General features: G+C 40.3%; 1 protein-coding gene across 1 annotated transcript in view; it reads left to right on the forward strand.

Annotated features, from left to right (window-relative positions):
* The first annotated feature begins 1462 nt into the window (after positions 1–1462).
* LOC131693561 (mucin-2) overlaps positions 1463–27039 on the forward strand; it is a 96559-nt gene continuing 70982 nt past the window's right edge. Inside the window, exon 1 of the mRNA XM_058981482.1 lies at positions 1463–2351. The gene's annotated coding sequence lies outside the window, so the exon portion shown is untranslated. The remainder of the gene's footprint in view (positions 2352–27039) is intronic.

Below are 27039 nucleotides of genomic sequence, written 5' to 3' on the forward strand. Positions count from 1 at the left end.
GAGGGTACTTACGGTTTACCTCCTACCCTCCTCGTGCAAAGGGCGGAAATGTGGAACCGCGAACCATTCAAAATCTAGCGCGATCTCAGGTCAACCCCGGCGTAAGCTGAATCTGTTGCCTAATGCGACGATATGCGGTGGCCCCGTTTTCTCAGCGGCTGTGATGCTGGCCAACGATCGGCGAAATTGGAAGCGTATGCAGTGCGAAGGTGCACGCGTGTATGATCTGCACAAACGCAAGCATTTGAATGTGGCTTGGACCAGCTTGGCAAGCGGAAAGAAACTGGAAATTACCAATTAGACGGCTCATAAAGGAATTCGTGTGAATTGTTTTCGTAATGCCCATTAATTATATTTACCTTTTTCGGGGAAGTTGGACGGCGGAGGGTGGGTGATCTGCGGAAATGGTTCCTGATGAGGACTGTTTGCTTGTTTGGTTTTCTTTTATAAACTAAGCAATCGCTCAAAGCGCGTTGTGTAAGGCACAAAAATCAATTAGAGTTAAAGATTTTTTAATTAAGCTTGTATATCCACATCGCATAGCATTTTGATCAGCGCATTGAACGCAACTTCAAGTGAGATTGTATTACTTATGGGATTGTCATTCAGAAGGGGTGAATGTTTCAGCAATGTTCTGTAACCGTGCTGCCTGAGGTTGAATAGATAATTTCAGGATTAAAGGCATTAGGGAGCATATAAGATTCCAGTACTTGATAGATTAAGTTTTCTGAAGATACAATAGTTTCATAGAATGCTAGGTATATCTATCTATCTATATAAAAGTCAATGTTTGTATGTATGTGATTTATGGACTCCCAAACGGCACTTGCGTATTAAATGTTCATATAACATGCTTACATCGACCAGAAGTGATTTAAGTTGATGTTCAGTATCCAGTTAGTTAGTTGATAATTACGCACACATTAATGTTACCTCACTAGTCGTTCGATTCAAATATAAATTATTTAAGTACAAAAGACGATTATAGAATAAGGTCAGTGTAAAAAAACTCTCGCCGAAAAAAAATATCTTCGTTCCACTTGATCAAATTTACAACCAGCCATTGCATGACTCACATAGATTTTAGATCAAAGTAGCAAAAAAACTATAATTTTTAATTTCAAACCTCAATGTGAATACGATTACGCCACTGTTATGATAGGTCTCGCTTCAACCCACCATAATTGTTCAGCCCCGCGAGTGTGCAAATGCACGCATTCGAAAGACCCCAAGTTCTCCTAATATATACACATGAAACACATGAATTGGCTAATGAAAACACAGAACCTGAGCGACAAAAAAGTAACATACAAATAATCCCAAAGTCACAGACTAACTATGCAACCATCGAAAGAAAAAAAAACAGCACAGGAGTAGGAACGAACCCCACGAGATTCAATGAATTTAATCTGTCGACCCCAACCGGCAGCCCCATTCAGTTTGCGCGCGCTCTCGTCTCGACACCATCGGCACCGTACTCAAGTCAGCCCAGCTCAGCACTGCTCAACGCGCGGCTCGCGGCCAACCCAACTCAGGTGGGCAACACGCCGAAGCCCCTTTCTTTTTGCCGCTGCGAAACCCAGTCAGTCTCAATTCAGACGCGCTACGAGACACATCCATCCATCCATCTATCCACATCCAGTCTGTCTCACCACAAGCACCACACGGTCCTCAATCCTTCGGTTACCAACCGTAGCACCCGTAGCTGACTGTGTGTAGTAGCAGTTAAGAGATATATTTACTAGGTCTTAGCCGCATGTTTCGCAGAGTCGGTTAGTGGCAGTCCTGCTGGGCACCAGGTGTCAAGTGTTGTGTCGTTTGACGGTTTCAGTGAGGAGGCATCTCGCGCCCCCGGAAGGTGACTAAAACAGAATTTGTGCTGTGTCCGAGAGTCTGTGATATCGAAAATCACGACCTACCCTACACAGTAACCGGCACGGAAAACAGAAAAGATTGAAAGTGTAAGAAGTGAAATAAAACGGCTACCAACGCCAACGCGGGGGAAAGGAAAAGTTAGAAAAGAAGTCCAAACATGCCCAACAGTGATAGTGATTAGTGAAGAGATGCGAGAGCGCAAAATATCTAAAGAAAGTGCTGTATCATAAAACATAAAAAAAGAGAAAAACGAAAACTCCACGCCACATAGCGCGGCGCGTCGCACTAAAAGAAAAGCTCCTTTTATTGTTTGCTATAGCCATCACCATTGCCATCGCGCCATCACTGGCTAAGCGTACCGAGCACATCGCCCAGGCAAGTGCATTGGCCTCCCTTCTAACCGGGGAGGACTGCTGTCGGTTGTCAGCTCGGGCAAGCGTCGAAAATTCGGATTTTTATTAGGAGCTATAATTTAGGTGAGTATGCACTTCTGCCACCGGTTGCCCGCGATGGATGGCTTTCGGTCAGCTTTTATCGTTGCTGGTTTGTCGTTGATGAGCCGCCATCCACCAAATTAGTCGCACGTTCCAACGGTGGGCAAGGGAAGTGGATGGATGTTAACTTTATAGCTATAGTTTATGTTTCTGAGGTGATGGTGATAATCTGGAATCTGTTGCGGTTCTTTACATTTTTCGTTCGGACCGAAAAAAACATGGAAACATAAAAGAAGCAGTTAAAGAAATTGATACAATTACAAATTTGAGGAACTTTGTTACTTTGAGTGTGTTTGCAGAGTTTCACAGTATTTGTCCATTTAATTTCAGACGAATACATTTTTTAACGCTTTGAATATTTACACCAAAATAAATACTACGTTGAGAAAAAAAAATCGGTTATAGAGTATTTTCTAAATAGTCAAAGAGAAGAATTTTTTATTTTTTAACATTGTTTGACAATAAAACTTGAGTATTTGTTTGCACAGCAGAAGAAAATTGATAAAAAAAATGACGATTTTCGTTTGTCTCGATAGCTTTTTATGAACATTCAGAGATTTTTTATTATCAAATTAAAAATCATCACCCCCAGCAAACAACAATATTTAATCGTTTTTGTATATCGGGTCTCATTCTCAAATAAACAAAAGTAAAATATATATTCGAAAACTAGTTTTACGGACCACATAATTTTGAAAACCGTCCTCTTTGGAGGCCAAGAAGTTTTACAATACAAAACAGCTCATATTCTGATAAAATAATTACACGAAAAAAAATCCGATAACAAATTCGTGAAAAAATATCACGATGTCGTGAACTGAACGATTTACAAAAACCGTGACCAAGCTTCTGAAATTATGAATAATACACTTCGTTTTCGTGAAACTGTTTAAGTTTTCAAAAATCTAATTCGCGCCGAATACATAAATGGTGTCACATTCGAATGTTAGATAGGGTTACTGTGGTTGTTCCCTGGAAATGTTTAGTTTTTGTTATGATCCTTGTTCGTATTTTTGGAAATAAGCAGCCGACAGATAAACACTGTTCATGATTGCAGGAGCTTATTCGCGATTTCTGTGATTTCTCATATCGTTACCGTGATATTTTATTCATGAGTTTACTTTCGGATTTTTCTGTAAGAGTAGCCTGATTCATGATTGCGAGATGTTAGTCGCAATTCTCATAATTTCTATACATATGACCATGATATTTTGGTAATGAGTAGAGTGATTTATATAATTTATGTTAATGAACTCAGGAGCATAGTAACGATTTTTGATATTTTAATCACGAGTAATGTGATCTATATTCATTATTTCAGGATCTTAGTCATGCTTTTCGTGATTTCTATTACCGTTACCGTGATTTTTTACCCAAGCAACCAGAAGTTCGGATCATACTTAAAAAGCACACTTTGAAATTCCCATAAAGTTCTTTGCTTAACCTTTAATGGAACTTGAAAGCTGCTCAAGCCGTTATTAGATCACAAAACGTATTGCAAAATTGCTTAAAACGAGAAGCTTGTGCAGCTCTCATATACCAACTTTTGGTTCCTGGGTAGTCACGAATAGATTGATTTATGTTCATGATCTTAGTCACGATTTTTGATATTTTTGGCACGAGTAGCGTGCTTTCTGTTCTTGATTTCAGAATCTTAGTTGCGATTTTCGTAATTTATTTTCACGTTTTCTTGATATTTTATTCTAGAGTTTATCTTCGAATTTGACACGTAGAGTTATGTGACTCTTGTTCAGGACATCAGCAGTACCATCGTAATTTCTCTTCGCCTTTTCACGATCTGTTATTTTTTTTATATCATCGGGTTTTTACTCGGAGTAACGTAAGAATATGAACATGAACATAAAAGTGTGACTGATTTGCGGTACCTTGAACTATATCACGAACACGATTTGTGGCTCTATAATGTATTTTTGGTGCTCACCGCAGTCTTATTTTCTGTCCAGATATTACACTGAAACTTATCAAATGAATAACGGTATTCTAGGTCCTAACAGTTTTCTTATATCTACTGCTTGTGCCTCTTACTGGTCGCTAGTTTGCTGTACATATATGACATTATATGGAATAGTGCATGGAACAAAATGTTTCTACGAAAAATACACCAAATTTTGTGAAATAAGTCACGTGAAAAGTTAATTACCATATTGCATGAAAATGATAAGGAATATCTTCTAAATATCACAAGCACGCAAGATAGATCGTAAGTCATGCAGTAAGAAATCTCAGTTCTAAGTTCTCAAATCCTTGAATAATATTTGCTAATTTTGGGAACTATTTCACGCGCACGAATTGGAAGTCGTTACTATTATACTAGGAATCATGAACCAATTCACGAATACAGGAATAATCTTTGATGATTTTGTGAACTATTTCTCGAGCACGGACATAGGATCATGACTAATAAATTAGGAATCATGAATTAGTTCACGAGGATTGAATGGATTCATGAATAAAATTTCAAGTTTCGTGAAATAGTTCACAGGAGAGTATCCAGACTGTTTTGATTTTTGTGTTCCAAAATCTATGCATAACATCATGAGTCAACTTTTGATTTTATGAATAATCTTCATAAAGTCGTGTACTAGTTCACGTACAGAAAATCGATTTGGTAATGACATGACGGAAACTATGACTAAAGTTCACAGAACAAAAACAAATATTTCGAATAATAAAGACGTTGCGCGGGCGTTACTGAAGGGAAATTGAACATAATTATAAAGCCCACGATTTTTGTTCATAGTCCTGTTTTCGTATCGTAAAAACGTGATTGTTCCGGTGTTTCCGTGTATGATAAATAATCCGCTTAGAAGTAACTATGGGGAATTAATCCTTCTAAAAAATTAGTGTCTTTAGCAAAGTAGTTGAGAATGCTATTAAATAACTTTTTTGAACACATGGAAGCTCTAATTATGCAGCATACAAAAAGATATTTCCGATTTTTCATTTATTCCAGTGTTTTATATAATGTTTTATTAGAGACTCATACCTTGGATAAAGATGTGTATTTTATTGTTCTAAACAACTTTGCCCTGGTGTGGCGCTGGTCTCAATTAAATATAAATTAGACGTTATATGATTGAGCTCCAACCAGGAAAGATTCTTAGTGTCAGTAGAATCGTAACACTATCGCTGCAATTATCACTGAGTGTCGGCTATCAGCCTTTTTTCCCTAAAAGAAAAAAAAAAGGATGAACCAATTTGCGTATAAGGGCACAACATCTAACGTGATCTAATTTTACCAAAACCAAACAATTAACTTTTTAATCATTCTAGCTAGAGCGAAACGACCTTCAACGAAGTTGTAGAACGACAAATTTTGGAAAAGTAAGCTCTATCTATCATACTTTTTATTTCACGACAAATTTAAAATCAAAGTTTAGGATGCTTCTTAGTGTTTCTTAGAAAAACTGTATTCAAATAACTTTTGCGGTATTGATTAAAAACTGAAGTACATAGTCTTCAAAACAACTTTAAGATTCATACTCAGTTGCGTTTCGGCTTCGCCTCATCAGAAACCGACACTAACTTATTGTCGGAATAGATTAGCGCCGGCTTGACGCAAATCCCTTAAAACTAAAACACGCTTTGTGTTTCAATCGAACGACTGATCAAACGTGATGTCCCGTTCGAGCAGAAGTTCTATTTATGCCGATGAGACACAGTGAAGCCGTAACTTGTCTTGGCTTAGCAGGCCTATGCGAAGGCGCTATGCTATATTTCACCCTAAGGAGGAAAATTTGGTAAAAACCAAAATTTCTCACTAGGGTGAAAACTTGTTGGTAAAACCAAAATATAGCATACAACTTTAAGATTGTCTTAAGCCGAACAATTTGTTTCATGGCACTATATAGCTAACAATTCTCGTTGAAAAGTAATGAGCACCTTTTCGCCAAAAATGGTTTTTTTTGTAATAACAATATCAGTCATTGGGGCAAACAAAAGATAATTCTTTTTCAACTATAAATAAGGTCATGTTTAGAGTTATCTAAAAAATTAGCAAAAAATGGCGCATACGATATATTTAAACATTTCTTGAGATTGATATAAAAATATCTGTTTTTGATATATAAAGTGCTAATATCTTTTGAATAATAGAAACTAGAGTTTTGATATATTAAAAGAAAATGTTTGTTTTCAAAAACTCTGAAAAACATCTTAAGAATAGGTTAGAAAAAAATGAAAACTTTAAAATTTTTATTAAAAATTTGTTTTTTTTTTTAATTGACCCTTTGTAATATGTTTAAATTATCTTCACGGTGGACAATATAAAAAATTAAAGCATAGTAAGTATCTAGTCCTTGACCGATCATTCTCAAATTTAAATTTAAACAAAATGATGAGCATTTGAACAAAACCTTTTTTTCTTCAAAAAATCGCCTTTAATTGCATCAAAAAATTAATCACAATTAAAATTTTCCAAAAAAGATGGGTCAAAGACTAGATAAATTGGAGGGCGGGTTTAGCGTAGTTGGTAAAGCGTCTGCCTTGCACGCAGCTTACCTGGGTTCGAAATCCAACCTCGCGCATAGGTTTAGAGATTTTTCTAACTCGAATAGAGGCGAATGACCATAAGGTTAAATCCTCTAAAACCGAAATAAAAAAACTAGATAAATTAATAAACTCTCAAACAAACAAAAAAGTATGGGGATTACTTCAGTGGTTCTTGAGATATCCAAGGCACCGACTTTGAACACATGGTTTCGAGAAAAATTCTATTAAAGTGGTTACAAGAGTTTAAACCAAACTTTATAATTTTTCCAACATCAGGAAGCGGCTTTAAACATCTATTATAAAATGGTAATATTTCAATACATATAAAAAGAAAGAAATCGATTTAATTAGGAACCTTTAACCCAAAATTAGTCAAACGTGAAATAAACGCAGAAAAAAATCTGTGCATAGTTTCATGAAAAACAATACAATTTGTGCATCAAAATTGTGCCCTCATGACTCGTATTTTTCGCGTTCAGCACAATTTTTTCCCGGAGATCACACTGAAAGTTATTAAATGACCGATGTTTGAGTTTCGAATAATTTTCCTATATTCACTGATCGCTAGAAGCTGAGCACTACTGTATTTTATTTCATTAACCAGCACGAATGAATAATGAATCCATGAATAATAATTTCATATTTGTTAAAGGGTGTATATGATTTAATGACAATGTGCAAAGTTGCATGTGAAAATGATTAGAAATATCTACCAAAAGCTGTGAACTTTCCACAAGCACGCAGTGTTGATCGTGAATAGTATTCTATGAATCAAGAATCAATTTACGAATGTGTGCATAACATTCTAGGTTCTTTTAAATTCAAAAAATAAGACCATGCTTAAAATTGCATATTTTATTAACTGCATGAGGCATGGATACATGAGTAATATTCCGAGATCATGAAAGTGGAATCGCTCGGTGGTATCATATCATTGTGAATTACCTCACGCGAAATAGGATCAATAAACAATATTTCGAAAGTTGAAAAAAAAATAATGTGGAATTATCAACAATTAATAACCTAATAACACCTTCGAAAACTAGAAGGAAAATTATGATAAATGGCTATTTCCGTTTGTCTCTAGCAGATCAGGACCAATTTTTATGAGCATTTGATTTTTGTTGTATTCTTAATGATATGAATTGCTAAAATAAATATTCGAAAACTGTTTTTATAGTCAAGATAACACCAATTAAAAACCATCCACATTGAAAGTTTAATATCTTCGAAAAAAATTAACAAAGTAAAGCAGCACATCTGATAATTTTCTAGTCTAGTCTACACATACACAGCCAACACATGTCGGAATCCTGGAAAATTGCAGACGCTCGCCTACAACTTTTCTTGTCAATATTAATGTTTGAGGCACATATGGTATGTGGCACAATCATTAAAGCGGCCAGGCCAACTGTGCAGCGTTCAAAATGAAGATGGTTCAAAATTATACGACAATCTAATTGTTAATTTAATGAAGAATTTGATCAACGAATTATGTTGTACCTTGAATAATGAAGAAACGTGAACTACCGTACCGACTGCTTCAATTTGATGGAGGATTCATAAATCGTTGGGTGTGACTTGGCTGAAAGGGTTAATGTCACTCCTTTGGTCCTAAGTTCCTATAGGACAGGACAGAGGTATTTAACCCTGTCCTGAAATGTCTCTGAAATAATGATAGAAAAAATACGCGAAAATCTTCTCTCGTCGGGCCTATCCACAAGCCATCCCTCCGTGTCACCACAATCGAGCACGAGGCCTGTCATCATCATGGGAATCGTGGAAAACTACTTCGAATCCGTCCCGAATGAGCGCTTTGACATTTCTCACTGACAGACAAGTAGCACACAAAAGACGGACGGATTTTAGAGATGAGAGAGTTCAAATACAAATATGTGAATAATGTAGGACGATATGGTTTCGATAGAATAATGAGGATAAAGAATGGAACAATCTCACCGAAATCTGTTGACCAAAGCATACATCTATCAAACCTTCTGTATAAATCCGGATCCAACAAGCGACTGTATAATTCATCATCACAAACACAGTTCTCTATCCAGAGATTGCCGTGTTCTTGCCCGAACTGTACTTTTGAAATCTGCGAAAAATCGGAATTGATGTGGCATCATATTCTTCGGTCTCATTGCACTTCAGTTCCGTCCAGCTATTTACTAAAAAAAAATAAATGCTAAACTAGAAAATTATTTCGATTTGTTGAACACTTTGACAAAAAGTTGAAAAACTTTCTTATATTGCGAACCCTTTGTTCGTGAAGAAAACGCGACAGATGAAAAATCACATCCATCTTCCACTAAAGCCTACTCAGTTTAAAGCAATACATCTAATAATTTTAGCGATAAATTCTCCTAGTAGTAGTTATGGAGAATTGACTCTTCAAGCAATGCCGGTTTGTGACTTAATATCTTCACTAAAGTTTTCGGAAGTGCTATTACAAACAACATTTTTGAAGACATGAATGCTACATACGTTCAGGGTATCGAATTATTGTAAGTGAATTGTGAAAAAAACCTTTAAGTTAAGTTATTCTGATATTACTGTGTATGATTTCTTTTGTTTGAAGGCACGAGTTCCTGAAACTTAAAATAAGTTCTTTTAAAGATAACTTGATTTAAGTAAATTACGTAAATATCCCTTTATAGGTCTGCAGTCCTACCTTCAACAAAGTTGTTTGTTGATATTATCAACAACTTTGCCAAAGACACGAAGTCTTACTGTTTTTTCTCCGTAATTGCTTCTCGGAGAATTAATTACTAAAATTATTACATCAGAATGCACGCTGATTTGTCTTGGAAAACTTCTTCGTAGTTTTCAAACCTACAAAGATGACTGTTTCGGAATTTTGTTATTTTAACTGTGTAGAAAAGGTTTTGAACATTTATTCCTCTTTAGAAAGTGCTTTAGCTTTTAAAGCATATAAAAACTTATCTGTTAAGATGAGAATGCTGTTCTATATTGATTCTTTTTGTTTATAGATTATTTTATCAAAATTAGGGTAAGGTGGGGCAAATCCGACCGTTGGGTAAAGCCGACCCCCCTCTGTTACTGAAAATCAGAAGCACTACGCGAACTAATATCAATGTTGTCGTGTAGAGCATCGAAAATAATCATAATGGTGGTATGACAGCATTTGATTAGTCTACATTAAGATGCTCATACGACAAAACGTGTGTTTTTACAACTTTTAATTTGACTTTTGTGCATCGTTGACTACAAGATATTTCTGATTGTTAAAGTGATTGCATAATAAATGTGAGTGGATTTAAATTCTTTGATTTAAGTCTTACAAAGTGCATAGATGAATTTTGTTCAACTTTTTTAATTTTTTTTTAATTGCATCGTAATGAAAAATGACGCGGTGGGGCAAATCCGACCTCTAAATATTGGGGTAAATCCGACCGCTTTTTTGCCAAGAAAATTTTTATTTATCAAATTGAAATATATTTTTATTGTTATTATTTATTATTTTTATACAAAATAGTTCATAATTACAAACGAAAGACACAAAAACGTGATGATTATAGTATTCGTCGAGCAATTGCTCCGATGCAAATGGGAATATCATTACGTGCTACTGCTAGTGATTTTAGCATTCCAAGATTGATATTGAACTCCATTTGCTTCTTGTCACAATTTAAAAACACAACATCCATTGATTTATCATTGAAAAACCATAAAATTTGAGTAATATCTGCACTAAATCAACCAAAAACATTGGGGGTCGGGTTTACCCCACCATTTTTGAAAACAGCAAAAATGAACATTTTTGTAAAACGCTTGTATCTCAAGATATTCCCAAGATCCAAACAAAATGCTATTTACAGAATTTGCCCTGGAGTCTAACCTTTAATTTGGTATATAAAACGACTTGATCCGATGTAAAATGAGCATGTTACAGCCAAAACCATTTCTAGCTCGGATTTGCCCCACCTTACCCTACATCAAATTGTAACATTTTCGGAAAATTGTCGGTTTTCACCAAAATTAGAATATTTGACTACACCACTAAAGCAGCCACAAAATCAAGATGGACTAAAAAATTCATCAGACTAAAAAAAATCTAATCAAATATCTCAAGTTCCCCTCATAAGTACTCGATCGGATTAAGGTTTGGTGATTGTGATGGCCACTCTAAGACAAACACTTTTTAGTTCCGAAACCTTGACTTAACCAACGCGTATCTAGTGACACATGTCAAAGATACATTAAATTTACTTTCATCAGTCCAAAGAACATGCTGCTGGCCCCAATTTATCCAATGACAGTATCGTCTAGCAGAATTCAACGGGCTTTTCGGTTTTTTTGATGATATTAGTCACTTCTTTGCTGGTCGGCTAGCACTCGATTTTGCTTCACAGAGACGATGTCGAATAGTTCGAGAACTCAGATAGCGCTGCAAGCATTATGCAGCATATTGGGTGACATTCTTGTTTTTCGTCAATATTCGTTCCTTGTCGCTTTCCAGTTTCCTTTCCGTCGAGTTGTACTGCAAAAAACTACTTATTATGAATCCTTACTACCGTTGTATGACAGATGCCAAACTACTCATCGATCACGCGATTTGTTTTTCCTGAACATTTAGCCTGAACGATGACATAACACACATAATTACTGCACAATTTCCTTATGAATAGAAGGAAAATATAAGGACCGATATGGCTGCCTTGAGGTACGCCGGACGTTACGTCGAAGGATGAGGATAAATGATTCCCGATTTTAACAGACATTTTACGGCCTGACAAGTAAGATCGAAGCCATTGGTTGATTTTATTGAAGGCGGCCGACAGATCGGTGTATATTGCATCAGCCTGCAATCGATCCTGTAGCGAGCGAGCGATAAATGAGGTGTAGGCTACTAAATTAGTGCAAGTAGAACGCCTGGGAATGAAACCGTGTTGAGTTTCTGAGATGTAGCTAGAACAACAATGTGTCAAAAACTCGAGAACGATGAGCTCCAATAATTTCGATAGTGCACATAAAGATGCGATTCCTCGGTAATTGGGAACTTCGCTTTTGGATCCTTTTTTATAAACCGGAAAAACGTAAGATGATTTCCAGATGGTAGGAAACACTCCAGAACTTAACGATATATTGAAAACGACGGACAGAGGTAGGCAAAGCGACGACGAGCATTTTTTAATGATAGATGATGGGATTCCGTCAGGTCCAGAAGTGTTAGAACACTTGAGTTTTGTGCAAGCTTTTTGTCCAATATCGGAAGATATCGTGAAATGAGGTCCAATACTAATCCTACGGGGAATGTTGTCGGCTGCTGCGGAGACTTGTTGATTATTAAGAGTATCATTGGTAAAAACACTGCTGAATTGTTGGCGAAATAACTCACAGATGTCCGGCAATGAAGTCGCTTCTAAATCACCCAGCGACATAGAAGTGGGTAAACCTGACTCACGCCTCTGTTCATTAACGTAATTCCAAAACTTTTTTGGATTGTTACGAAGGTGGCTTTGAATACGATGAAGGTAGGAATAGAAGAGAGACTTATTAAGTCTCTTGTAACAATGATTTAAGAAGATTCTGATTCTTTAGCATATCGGTTCGGTATTTCGAAAACTTTTTTAGAGCTGACCTTTTGGCCGATTTAAACTTTTTTAGTGTACGATTCGACCATGGAGGATATTCACAGCCATGATTGAGTTTTTTAGGAGTAAACTGATCGATAGCATAAATCAGTACGTTCGAAACAATTTCAGCCGCTGCGTTTGCATCAGATTGTGGCAAGATTTCATTCCAATTGATACGAGACAAGAAACGGTGCATTCCTCGAAAATCTGTCTTGCGATAGGCATATGTCAGTTTCTCAGTGGTATCTTCGAATGTATAAGGTACACATTTTCGGAGAAAACAATGAAGAGCAGGGTGGTGTTGGCATAGTTTAACGAGAGGAGCTGGAGCACGACAAACGGCAAAGTGATCGGAGAGCTCCTGGCTTCCAAAGCAAAGATCCAAAATACAGTTGTTGTCATTAGTGACGTCACATAGTTGAACTAGCCCCGCGGTGCTGTAACCGTCGAGTAGCTGAGTGATACACGTGTTAGTTGATGAGTGTGATGAGTCTGGGTACAGAAATGATGTATTATTACGAACCCAATTAATGCCGATAAAGTTGAAGTAGTTGATTGTAATATATTTGCAGTGTCGACAGAAACAATAAACTTCATCAATTAAATTAAAATAAATTTAATTCAGTTAAAAATGCGGGCCCCCAAAACAGACCCGGGCCCCAGGGTAGTTGCTCCCCCTGACCCCCCCTCTCGTCGGGCCTGCTTATGACTAGTTGCTTCGGTTATTAACAAAAGAAAAATTGAGTTGAGAAAATAAGCGAACTGAAATAAAACAAGAAATGCCCTGGTGCAACTTTTGTCCGACCTTTTTTGACAGTTATATAGATTATGAGATATACGCTAAAATCGATTAACCAAATGTTTGTTGATGATGCCCCATGTCATTGGTAATATTATTGTCAGTCAACTTTCAAAAAAAATAGCTAAAAGAACATTAAATAGTTTAATTATTTACAAAAAGTGTAATTGCAGGATTTGATGCATTTTTGTGTCCGGCATAGAACGAAGAAAATCACGAATCAACATTTAGTTTATGAATAATTTTCATAAAATTGGAAACTAGTTCACAGACAAAAAAAAATAAATGCGTTATGCAAGCACTATTGAAAACAAATTGAACACAATTCGTCGCTGTTGTGCTATCTTATGACAAACGCCATTTTGGGGTAAACTGAGTTAGATATGCCACATTACTTCCTTGAAAAATCTCTACAAAGTGGTGTTTTCAGAATTTTGAAATTCTACTTGGTTACTTAGATATAGCGAGAAACATGATGAGAAATTGTGAGTTTTTTGCTTCAAATCACTATATCTAGAGATTTGCTTAAGTTTTATTGAAGTTTTAGATGTTTTATGTGTGAAAATGTCTGCGGAACACAATGGCATAAACATTTTCAAAAGAAAATTAGACTAGTTGTTATAAAAACACATTTTTAGTTTTAAACTGGAAATAAAGGATATTTGGCAACACTGTAACCAAAAATAACATTTTTTTTCTAGATTCCCTGACTCATTTCCTTCAAAATGCATTTCACCGATTGTTTATAGACCATATGAACGCAAAGATATGAATAAAAGTTAAAAATTGATGATTTTTTTCTATGGAAAATTTTCCATGCACGATTATGACACGTCATATAAATTTTGTCATCAATACACGCCTATGACACGTGTGAGTGTGACTTTTGTTTACATTCATAGTAAAAACTCGCAACATAGTCAACCGATCTTCGTAATATTTGAGAGATATAATGCAGAATAGATAGAAGCATCAATTGTCTTCTTTGGATTGTTTATACCGTGTATAAGTTCCAAGATATCCAATCTCAAACTTTAAAAATCGTTTTTCTCAAAATGTGCTAAATGGCGCTTGTCATAAGATAACACAACAGCGACGAATTGCGAAACACATAATTTTTTATTGTTCCTGTATTTAAAGGCATTTTCCATAGGCCTTTTATATCAATGCGCTGCCAAGTGTAGATCGCAGCAAGAAAAAAATAAAATAGTTATGGAATTTGCGTTTCGACTTTGTCTCATCAGATTCCGACAATAACTAAGTGACGCCATTCACGCCCAAATATGGTTTTAAACAATGTTCTCCGTAGTAGAGAAAAATATTTTTTGCCTAAATTTTTCTCCTTTAGGTAAAAATAATGGACGTTCTCCTGTCACTAGTAGGATCACAATATGATTATTCGATCACTGCCTGTTCTGAAAAGGCCGTGATCGTGAATATATTACTTTACTTGATAGGCAACAATTCGCTTCGTTGAATCTACGCCGAGTGAAGAATTCTCCTCCACTGGACCCGGTCCTGGGCCCATCTCTTCCAGTCACCCTGCACATTGAGTGCTTTTAGGTCTTCTTCCACTGCAAACAGCCATCGTGTACGCGGCCTGCCACGGAGTCGCCGGCATCTTCCCGGTTCTCTACTGAATATTATCTTCGCCTGTCGTTCTTCCGGCATTCGTGCCACATGACCAGCCCACCGCAGCCTGCCGTTTTTTATTAGCTTGACAATATCCACTCCTTTATATACTTGGTATAACTCGTGATTCATGCTACGCCGCCAGATGCCATTTTCTTCTTTACCGCCGAGTATTGTTCGCAGCACCTTACGTTCGAAAACATCGAACGCTCTACGATCAACTTCCTTTAACGTCCACGTTTCATGGCCGTACAAGGCAACCAGAACTATCAATGTCTTGTACAATGCGAATTTTGTCTTCGTCTGCAAACTACGGGACTTCAGCTGGCTACGAAGTCCGTAAAAAGCCCTATTTGCAGCTGCAAGACGCCTTCTCACTTCGCGGGTAACATCATTATTGCACGTGTCACTAGAGTTCCAAGGTACACAAATTCTTCCACCAGTTCAATCAGAGAATCAGCCTAATCAGATTCGTCGGAAAACCATGTTTTACCATTATCTGCCATAACTTGTTTCTTTTCACTGAATCGTACGCCGCTTTGAAATCAATAAACAGATGGTGTGTCTGCAAGTTGTATTCCCGGAATTTATCTAGGATCTGTCGCAGGGAAAACATTTGATCCGTTGATGATCAGCCTTCACGAAAACCACCTTGGTATTCGCCGACGAAAGACTCCTCCAACGGCCTCAATCTTATCTCAATTTTTGTATAAGTGACAAATGAGGCCCTCTTAGCCAGTCATCAGGTAGTTCTTCTTCTTCCCATACTTTCAAAAGAGTACGGTGAAGTATTTCGTGCAATATATTATAGCTTAGAAAATGGAATCATTGAAATAGCAACTGGAAAATCGCCCCCACATCACAGACCTATGTTTTATGCTGTTAATTGTACACTGAATGATTTGGCAGATCAATTCATGCGCTGTTATAATATTTTTGAAAGGACGGATTCCATTATAATGAGGCGGCAATTACCGAGGCAGTCAAAATAATTATTAGCTCAATTTATGCGCACACTTGCTTGGCAGAACAGTGCGGAAGTGATGCTTGTTGTAGATGCTGTTGATGTTTTTTTTACTTGTCGAGAATCGCAAACTGTTTTCAAAATAATAAAAAAACACACACACAACGAAAGATATGCTGAAAGTCACAAAGTTTGTTCGCTGCGGTGCGCATTCCAGTGTACGGACCATTCGTCAGGAGAGAACACTCTTTCAATCTAACCAGCTTGGAATGAGCGAAAATCTTCTTGTTAAATCCCCTGAACTAGTTGGTTGCGAAGATTTCACTGTTCTAATTTTAAGCTTGATCAGGAATCGGCAAATGACTCAGTATATTTATTTGTTGGCCAACGCATTGCACAAGACGATTGTTTTGATTACATAACCTTTTCAAAGACGTAAGCCTAATATCTAGCGACTGTGAATGACAAAATATTCTTGTTTCAGGAACCGGTTATCTGCTTAAGATTAATGGAGATAGGATTTTCGGGAATCTGGTCCCATCTCGCGCTGCGGATACTGCGCAAAAACGAAACAACACATACCTACCACATATTGACCTTGAACTAAATTAACGCGAAACCAAGCTAATTGTTCGGAACTTGTTTGGTATTCAGCCCACTCACTAAGTAACATACACAAACCGCATGCAAAGAAGCCAAGCTAGTCGACATCCAATTCCACACGATCGTACAGCACTCAAATACCATTACTGAATTATTGAACGAATTGCATTCAGTGTGTGCCGTCATGCGGCCCATTTTCTTTCTTAACTCTCGCCTAATTTGATCATAATTGAAATTGAACCAGATTGAATTTTCAACATTACATCACGAACTCCGGCCACAATTGTTCGCTTCTTCACTTGTTTCGCCCGTACCTGTCAGACGATTAGGCCGACAAAACCCTTTTATTACCGTTCCGTTCCACCGACTCAAGGTACCGTGGCATGGCATGGAGTAGACACGACCCCCTCAACCGGAGGTCGTCAACATTTAATTTCATTTTATTTTCCCCTCTGCCTCCGCTAAGTAATAGTTTCATTTCATGGTTTCGAAAAAGGAATTTCTTTACGCTTCACTAATTCCAGCTGCCGTCTCTGTGTTTTACGATTAGTGACTTTGCAAATTCCATAACGAATCAAACCACTTTTCATGGAAATAACTACAATCGGGCACAGTGTCTCTCCGGTGCGTGGTTGGGGCTTGTCATTTTCGTCATGAGTCTGTTTTTCCGGAACTGAGGGGTAATGTTTCTTAGCTTCGATAAATGTCTCAGTCTATAAAAATTTAATGCGAACATGATCGGATAGCATGCGTAGCCCCCCCACACACACAGTAAACAAATCGAAATAATTGCTAATATTACACCACAAGACAGCAACCAGTCACTGGATGACAGCCACCTGGGTTTAATTTTTATATGAATAAATCTCCTGCTTAGCACATACCTCCGCGCCATCACCGGGTGGGTGAATGGGAATTAAATTAATGCAGCACTCTGTGCACTCAACCCGTTCCGAATCGTTTAACTAGTCGGCGTGTGAGACCGCTCACCGCGTGGACCGCACGCCGCCGCTTGTTTTCACTTTCATTTTCTGCCTATCCACCATTTATACACCACCATCCATCCGAACTGGAATCTAATCCGCACAAAGTCAAGTCAGGCAGCAAGGCAAACAGTAACAACAATAACAACAAAGCAAGCAATAACAAGTGGATCACGTTTCCCACCGCTCGGCAAAGACCTCAAGCAATCGGGGCTCTGTCCCGGTGGGGAACTTGATCGAGGAAACCTGCAGATCGCACGGCGTAGCAGAGGTGAAATACAATAAGGTTTGTGCGTCCTTGAAATAGTTCGCATCTTGCAGGGCTTAGGTAATCGTACCGGCTGAGTGGTAAGACTAAGTTGGTTAGGATTATTAAGGGAGGACAAAGGTCCTCGAGAGGTATAATTAAAAACGTTCTATAGCTACTCAAAGTTCCTTTGGAATACGAGAACTAGTTATGTTGATTGAAGACTTCGAATTTCCAACCTCATCTAGCGTTGATTGCATACACTTGGTTAATTTGTTAATTTGAACATATACTGTAACTGATTCGTTGTGGAATTTGCGTTACTTATAGGTTATGAAGTTTTTCTCCCTCGAAGCGTTTTAGAGATTTTTTCAAAACCCATCTTTTTTCTTCTTTTAGTTATTAACCAATATCACAATTTCTCCTTAGAGCAAGTTGTTTTACGTGTCTCAAAGATGTTTCGTCATCAAATGGGTGGAGCTGACAATGAATTAAAATTTTTATTCACTAGTGAACAATAGACCATCAATCATAGCACCGCTAAAGGCAGCTTTTACAAAATCGTGATCTGTTAGCAAGGAGTGTTCCTTCTGGAAGTAAAGAGCGGGTCAACGGCGGAAAAATACTTCAAATAAGGCTTCAAACGCAAACTGGAGAATTCTTTTGCTAGGCAATTGGTTTTACGTGTCTCAAAGATGCCTCATCGTCAAATGGGCGGAGCTGGCAATTATATTAAACTCACGTCCGCTAATTGAATAGTAGACCACCAATCAAAACACAGTTAATGACTGCTTTCACAAAATCATTTTTAACGTAGTTCGCTATGGAATTTGCTGCAGTTATATCAAAGTCTCACTTGATCCATGAAATAGCTCGACCTTTGAGCCATTTAGCTCCCGACTTTTCTCTTGCTTTCCACCGTTCTCTCCATCTGTTACGCGAGGATCTGCGCACTTGAGCCATTCAGCCCCGAACTCCACTCGTATATTTCCCAGCCGTAAATAATCACAAACCTCTCAGCTCCGGTTTAGCTCAACTTCCCGTGCACCATTCAGTTCCCAGCTTTATCAGGATCTACTCGAATAGTCCCTGGCGGTGAACTCACGCTGTAACTCGTCAGGGTAACCAATTAGCACTGGGTGGAAATATACCTATTTGTGCGTACTCTCTCCGTAGAGTGCACTGTTTACGTAAATTATGCTCACTGTTCCTTATGATCGTTCACTTTTTACCTAAAATTTTGTTTATGATTTTGTTTGTGAACGATTTTGTTAGTTCAGATAGGTGTAGTAATTTTTATTAAACATTTGTATATAGACTACTACAATTTGTTTTCATCCACCTGTCATAGGTGGAGGAAAATAAATCGAAAATCGCATTTCAGTCGAATTATTTTCATAATGGAACCTGACCAACTGGTATAGTAAGTCTCCGGAATAAGTTTTACAGCGACATAGAGCATTTCAACACCATTATAAATACTTTAGGTGAGTTATTTCAAACGTTTAAATTGGCTGACAGTTTTATATATGACAGCTGGAGCAAAACAAACCATCAATTAGTATGTGTGAAATGAATTGCACACAACTTTCTACGTAACATAAGGGCCCCGTACACGAGGCGTTAGTAATGTCATTACTGAGCAGTAATGTCACTTTTAATGAACGTGTAAGGCGAGTAATGATGGAATTCCCATACAATTCCAGTAATGACACTACTTAGTAATGACACTTTTATTACGCGTGTAAGGGCCCCTATAGGGATTAGTTAGATCACCGTTCCCCTTTTTGCTGTTTATAGGGGCCCTTACACGCGCAATAAAAGTGTCATTACTAAGTAGTGTCATTACTGGAATTGTATGGGAATTCCATCATTACTCGCCTTACACGTTCATTAAAAGTGACATTACTGCTCAGTAATGACATTACCAGCGCCTCGTGTAAGGGGCCCTTATTGGTTGCTGGATACGCTGCAAAGGCGATGACAGCTGTGCACCGAGGCGGTTTGTCAGTTTTATTTTGGTCGGGTAGAAGGCGGCCATCAGAGTGATAGTTTAGATAGTAACGAACCACGGCAACGAGAAGACGTTGTCGATAATTTTCGCAATAGTTTACCCCCACAAGAACAGAAGTAAAGTGCACGTGTGCGACGGAAACAAAACCCGCCAGAAAGGGCCGGCCCGTGGTTCGGGTACTCGTTTGTTTTGTGGTGCTGAATCGCCGTCGTGGGAAGCTAATTACCAAGGAGCTTTCGCTTCCCCGGCCAACCGTAAATGATCCAGACGCACCAAACCGCCCTCGCTGAGAAGAATAAGCCCAACGAGCTTTGCTCTCCTTCCCAGCTAATAGCCAAGGAGAGCGAAGCAGGGTGGACAGCGGCTCCCCCTTGGAAGAATACTGCGGTGTCTTCCGGGATTCTTTGCGGGGAGCGAAGAATGTGGTGATTCGTCACCACTGTCGCTAGGGTGGTTCCAACAAATGAGCCTTGCTCACCTCCCTAGCTAATAGACAAGGACCACTGCCGGAGCAGCCAGCTTTGCTACCAGACCAGGCCGTTGTTGTCGGTGGAATAAACGGTAAAGTTATTCTGGTTGCAGTTGAAAACTGGAAAATCCATCCAGCGACAATCGGTTTTTCTCCTGTTTAGTGCTAATCCATGATGTCGGAAGTAGTGCGCTGGATAGCGCATCATTGTACGAAAAGAGCGCACTACTTCCGACGTGATTCCATTGTTTAGAATCAGAGAAAATACAATTGTCGCTGGTTGGATTTTCCACTTTTCAACTGCAACCAGAATAAATTTATATTTATTTGTTTACCTTTTTGTTTTGATGCGAAAATCCGAAATTCCGGTAGAAGCACCTAGGCCGCCCTGAAAAGGCTACTTACAACGCTACTCCGACTGAGAGTTCCCAGGCGGAGGAATTTCTCCCGAAACCCATTTCCTTGAACAATTTAGCTTCCAGTTTTATCGAGATCTAGTCGGGTGTTTCCCGACAGTGAATCTACTCTGTACTCCAACTGCTAATTCCCAGATGGTGGATTTCTCCCAATATCGATGCGAGTATTCGTGAGACATTTAACTCCCCGGTTCAACGGAATCTACTCTATCTAGTTCCCAGGAGTGGACCTAGCCTACTCAACGGGCCAGCCGATAGATGCCGCGGGCGATCCAGCGATTCCGGGTGGAACGTGAGCCCTGCTTCACTGGTGCCACAACGACCCACTGATAGCTGTTCGACGCAACCCACTCGCTTTAGTCACTGGCGGTGGGTTTGATCTACACACGAGCGTCGAAAGAGCAAGGTTGTCGAGGTCGGTCCTCTGATTACAGGTTAGCGTGATGTCCGATAAACTGGCGTCTCGACAACCAACCCCCGGTGCATCGACGGGAACTGCTCGAGCTAGTCTCCGGCAAAAAATCTAACCTACTCTTAACCTCACTTATTCGAACTGTCAGTTCTGATCCTCAGTTCGTTGATCGCTTCTCTATTTCTTCTGTAGTTCCACTAGTATTTGCGCGACTATTCTACTGACCGTATTCCACGTCCTTTCTTCTGTACACATCTCTTGTACGATATTCTTTGCGCTTAGAGCTGGTAACTCACTTCGCACTTCCTCGAATCTGGGGCAGTTGAAGTCCTGCTGCACCATCGCGCTCTAGACAGTAGGGTGAAGGTGCGTGATCGACCGATGAAGATACTTCCTGAAGCAGTGGATCTCACTCGTTTGCTGTAATTCGACCGCATCTCTCTTCGCCGCTTGGAACCGGCAACTCTATTCGCCCTGGGGTGCTGCTAATACTCCAGCGCAATCGTCCTTACAGCACGTTGTCAATCGTTATCCTAGCTATCCCCACTTCCGCGAGAAAACTGATACAACGCCGAGGATGGTCCACCGATTCCGGGTGGAGCGTCACTTCCGGTACGCTGGTACCACGACGATCCGAAACCATTACTTCGTCACACACCACTCATCTAGTCCCCGGCGATGGACCTAGAATACACCGACGAAGAACTGCTTCTTCTACTATGCTCTCCAATTTGATCCATGGCGCAGCCGATAAGGTTCCGAGGTCAGTCCGGTGATTCCGGTAAAGCCTGGCGTCCAGTTTACTGGCGCTCTATCGACCCAAACCCGGTGCTACATCGCGTACTGCTCAACTAATCCTCGGCAGTGGATCTAGTTTACTCCGACGGAGAGTTCTCCGGTGAATGAATTTTTCCTGAACCCAATTTATTGTTTCCCGGCGTGTTTTTAGTCGGCGGTGCTACCTTGTTGATTCTTTCGCCTCTTCCTCTACAGCTCGGAGAACATCCTGTTGACAGTGTCCCAAGTATGTTCTTCGTGGTACATCTCTTCGACAATATTGTTGGCTGTGACAACGGTCATCACGTGTTCCAGTTTCTCTTACACATTCCCACACTCAAGGCAATGGGGTGACGAAGCATGTCCAAAACGATCAAGATACTTTCGGAAGCATCCGTGCCCAAACAAAACATGCGTCAGATGGAGGTTCAGCTCTCCATGCTTCCTATGCATCGATAACGACACATTTGGGATTAGTCGGTGGTTCCACCTTTCTTTCTCCGCGTTGTGCCACTCTTGCTGTCCCTTGGCCAACGAGTCCGCTCGAACCAGTCGCCGTGCATTTCGTGTATTCCACCGCTGATAACATTCCACATCCTCAGTCAGAGTGATGCTCAACTCAGCAATGACGCATACCGCCTCCGACTCAATCGTTCTGTACGCGCTAGCGACATGAACAGCCGTTGGACGCAACGTGTTCGTCAACTTCGTCCAGTTCCGCTATGAGTTCAGCGCAGTAGCCTAGGCCGGACAGCCATACCTCAGTAAAGATAATGAAACCTAAACGAATACGTCTCTTGCTGCAACTTGCTCCTCAGATGCTCGTTATGATTCATGCTACTGCGATAGTTTTCCTCGCAGCCTACTCACATACATAGTCAACATGGCTGTTGTAATTTAACCAATCACCGACCATTACACCCAGGTGCTTCATCGCACGCGTCGCTGTAATTGAGTTTCTACCGACGCTGATCACGACACCTTGGATTTTTTTTGAGGCTGCTGGCCAGCACTAAGTCCATCTTGTGGTGAGTCAACTGCAACTTGAAATCAGCTATCCAGGGTTCATTTCCACTTCCTCAAGCCTCACGAGCTCGCGGTGTCAGGACGACGTCATCTGCAAAACCGGTGATCTCAACTCCCCTTGGCAGTTCCAGTGTTATCACTCCATTGTACAAACTATTCCACAGCGTGGGGCCGATTATGGAGCGCTAAGATATTCCCGCTATGACCCTAATCAACCTCTGCTCCATGTTTGTCTCATAGATTCTCGGTTCTGATGCTGGACCTTCTGGTAGTTTCCAGCTTCTAGAACTTCCATCTATCCAGGAAGTAACATCTGTAGAACTATTCTGAAAATGTGTAGATATGCCAGGGTTGCAGTCTTCAGTACCATGGTGGGGATATCGTCCCGACTGAGAGGTTTCTTCACTTTCAGTTTGTTTTCCGCTGTAAGTAGCTAGTCGTTGGAGGCCGATTGTCACCGACGTTTTCACCGTCTATGGCAATGCGGTTAGGTCATGCTTCGGGTAAAGACCCTCCACAATAATTTTCAATTTGTCAGCGCACATTTCAGCTGGAGTCGTTGGACATTTGATATTGGCTATCATGACATGGAAAGAGATTCACGTCTAGTTCTCGGAACAGCTTCTTGTAGCAGGTGGACTAAGCACTATCTCGCGATTAAAAACGACTTTAGCCGCCCGTAAGGTCCTATTACACACTTCTCTGACTGCCTCAGATCTTGCTCTCTGAACGCGTCTTCTGGCGTTTAGACAGGCAGCCCGGAAGATGCTGAGGCTTTCGTCCCATCAATACGCCGGACGCTGGCAGATCCTGGGCTTCAGTTTCTTCGACATTGTTATGTCCCACACCCTCGCTAGTGTTTCCGGCAGCTCATCTGTATTCGTTATTGGAGTGATGCTTTTTGTACTTTGTCTTCCTTTGTGCAGAACATACAACGGCTTTGTGCAGTCTCCAGTAATGTTTCCCTTCTTCCCAAATTTTCTTCGTAGATCAGATCTGTCCGGGCCTTTATAGTTTCTTGAAACACATCTCCGATTGTTTAGCAGCTCTAGGGATGAATCGTACAGACCACATCGACCATCGGACTTCGATTTTACCGGTCGACATAAGCAGGTTGGCTGCGGCAATCCATAAGCGTATCGCTGCTGCCTGTGTGTCATTGTCTTCCTCGACCTGATTAACATCTGCTCTTCCTCCGGTTACATTGCTCTATTACCGCGCTCCTCACTTCGTCTGCCGTCGTGATCTCGTCCAGAATTCTGCACTTGATCACTGGTTCCTGAACTACGCCTATGACGTTTGCTTCTCCTCCCACCGCTTCTGCCACGAGTTCCCGATAGATTGAGCTCTTGATCAGTGGATCTTTCTTCAGCTCGAACAGCATCTCACCTTTCCGAGTACGCCTGGTTCTTACTACGTTCGGCTTGGGATCCTCTCTCACCCTTTTGAGGATCGCAGCGTACGTTACACCGTCGTTTGCTATAACTACTGTCTCCCTTATACCTCTCCTGGCGCAATCGAAGTCTACTTTCTTCTTTTTTCTCTTCCTTTTCTTTCTTTTTTCCTCCTCTCTTCTACGGTTTCTACGGTTCGCCATCCCCTTTCCATTTATCGGTTGTTTCGCTGTCCTTCACCGACCTTCTTGGGCTTCTTCGTTACCTCCTCCTCTGCTGGTGTTTCCGTTACTCACGGAACGGGAATACCGGTGACCTTTCGACGTCTCATGAGTTTCTACTTTCGCTACCTTCGTGATCTGCAGTGCCCTTTCGGCGCTTTCAGCGCTCTGTTCGCATTCGGCGGCTGCTACGGCGGATTTGATGCTATTCATTAGATCCCTGATCTGTTCGTGCATGTTACTCTTGCTTTTCGCGATTTCGTAGAGCTCTTCGATTTTTTGTCTCGGCTTCATCGTTTCTGATAACCCAGACTGCGTGTCTTCTTGGAAAATACTTGATTTCGGCGTGCGCACCTTAAACCCTAACTTTCCTTGATGTCATATTGGTTTGTCGCCGCTCGTGCTCGGTATGGCCTACCCGGGCTGCTCTCGCTAGCTGTTGCGGCTGCATTGGCTGTTGCACTTGGTTATTTTACTGGCTCGGCTATCACCGCCCGTAGTAAGTAGTCGCCTCTATATGATCCCATGGTTTGCAAGCAGTGAGATCGCAAAATTTCAATTTGAACAAAATTTCAGTGAATTCAGCATTTTTTATTAAAAACATAATGTTTATTCTCCAAAAAAACGTCAATAAAAGTGGCCCTGGTCAGCCGTACGACGCAACCTAGTCGCGATACTCTCACAAGAGCGCTGGACGGCACTGATGTCCCACTTCCGGATACAATTCCGGTTCCTGGTGGTCAACTTCTTCGTATCCTTAGCCTGACAATTATTTTCGTACACTAGGGCACTGAGAGAGCCGAAAAAATCCTCAATGGGACGGCACTGGGGCAAGTTGGTCGGATTCCTTTCTTTCGGCACGTAAGGTATCTTTTTCTGCTGAAGATACTCCAGCATCTTCTTGGCGTAATGGGAAGACGGCTTGTTCGGCCAGAAGACGTACTTCCCACCCGCATTATGCTCCCTAAAGAACTGCAGAAGCATTTTCTCAAGACATTCCTCCTGGTACACTTGTTGGTTGATGGCCAGACCGCTCGGCTTGAGCCACGGTTTTGAAATCCCTCTGCTCGATATGGTGATGTACAGCACAACTTTGTTCAAATTTATGCTTGAACTTATATTTTACATCGGGGGGCGCGACCGACTTGTCGCAGGAACAGTAGATGTCATTTTCTGGAATGTGGGTCTTTGAAAGCGGAAAGTAACTTGCATCGTCCAGCACAAACGACGTCCCGCGGTAGTTCTTCGTCATCTACCAGCACTGCGATTTCATGACCGCTATCTGCTGTCCATGTATTCGGGGGACCGAGTCTTCTTTCGACAGCTGATGTCAGGGGCGGATCCAGAAAAAAATGTCGGGAGGAGTTCGAAATTTCGATTTTAAAATGAACATTGAACTATTAATAATAAGCAATAACCTTATTTAATAAATATTAGCTTCGTTGGTCAATTTTGGTTTGGAATGATTTTGAGTTTGAAACTAATATAAACTTGAAATTAATTTAAGGTTTCTCAACAAGTAAAAATATTTCGGTGGGGGTCCGGATCCCCAGGACCCTCCCCCTGAATCCGCCACTGGCTGATGTCCTCCATCTTGAAGGTTCGGTGAATCAAGATATGGGAGCAGTGATATTTTCGGCCGGCGTCAAGCAAACTCGAACAGCCTTTTCAACGCTTCCTTCTTCTTCTTCTTCTTCTTAGTCATTATCTTCGCCATACGGCCGCTATCAGCCTTCCACTCCACGCTCAGGATCTGGTAAACTGTACTCACGGGCACGTTTTCGTCTCGAAGATTTTCCACGATGACCATGCGTTTCGTAAAACCGTACAACACGCTCGCGGAATGCTTGCTGTTTCGACGCCATCTTAGATTGAACTGACAGCATCCGAGCGAAAAACAGCATACCACTTATTTCTAGCGAGTCCAGAGAGCAATTCTATTGAATAGAAAAAAATACGCTTTTTACTTTTATTACAGAAAGGTGTTTAAATCATAATCCACTTTTTAGGACAAACCTAATAAGAAAATATCTGGCGATAACACATATTGTCTCCAATGACTTGTCCCTTGTAGTTAGTTCTGTACATGATCGCGACTCGCATGAGCCTTCTTATAGATGGCTCTTATGAGTACAACCAAAACCATGCATCCTGATCACACGGTGGATTGATCCGTACAGCCGACCACTCCCTAGTTCGGTCGGGATTCTGTCCTTTCCAACGGTCTTACCGCTTTCAGCGTTGGTGGATGTCCAATATCTCCAATCCCTATTCTATTTGTACCTTGTACTTCTCTACTTATTGGTTCATACAATAGCAACTTGAAGTGCTTGTTCCACCTGGGAGCCACCCCTGTACGATCGGTCAACAGATTCCATTCCCGGTCATTAATCATGACCGGCGCTGAGGTGGTTTTTTCTTCTCATGTTTTTTATCGTTTTGTAACGTGTCGTTCCTGACGAAGCTTCCCGCAACCTCATGTGATTTCACTAACAAATCATGGCTCACGTAAAAACGTGTCTCATGCCCGGATATATTACCTTTCTGAATAAACAACAGATTTTGACTAGAATTCTCTCTAACCCGAATACTTTATTC

The sequence above is a fragment of the Topomyia yanbarensis genome, chromosome 3 (genome assembly GCF_030247195.1).
Source record: "Topomyia yanbarensis strain Yona2022 chromosome 3, ASM3024719v1, whole genome shotgun sequence".
In the NCBI taxonomy this organism is placed as follows: domain Eukaryota; kingdom Metazoa; phylum Arthropoda; class Insecta; order Diptera; family Culicidae; genus Topomyia; species Topomyia yanbarensis.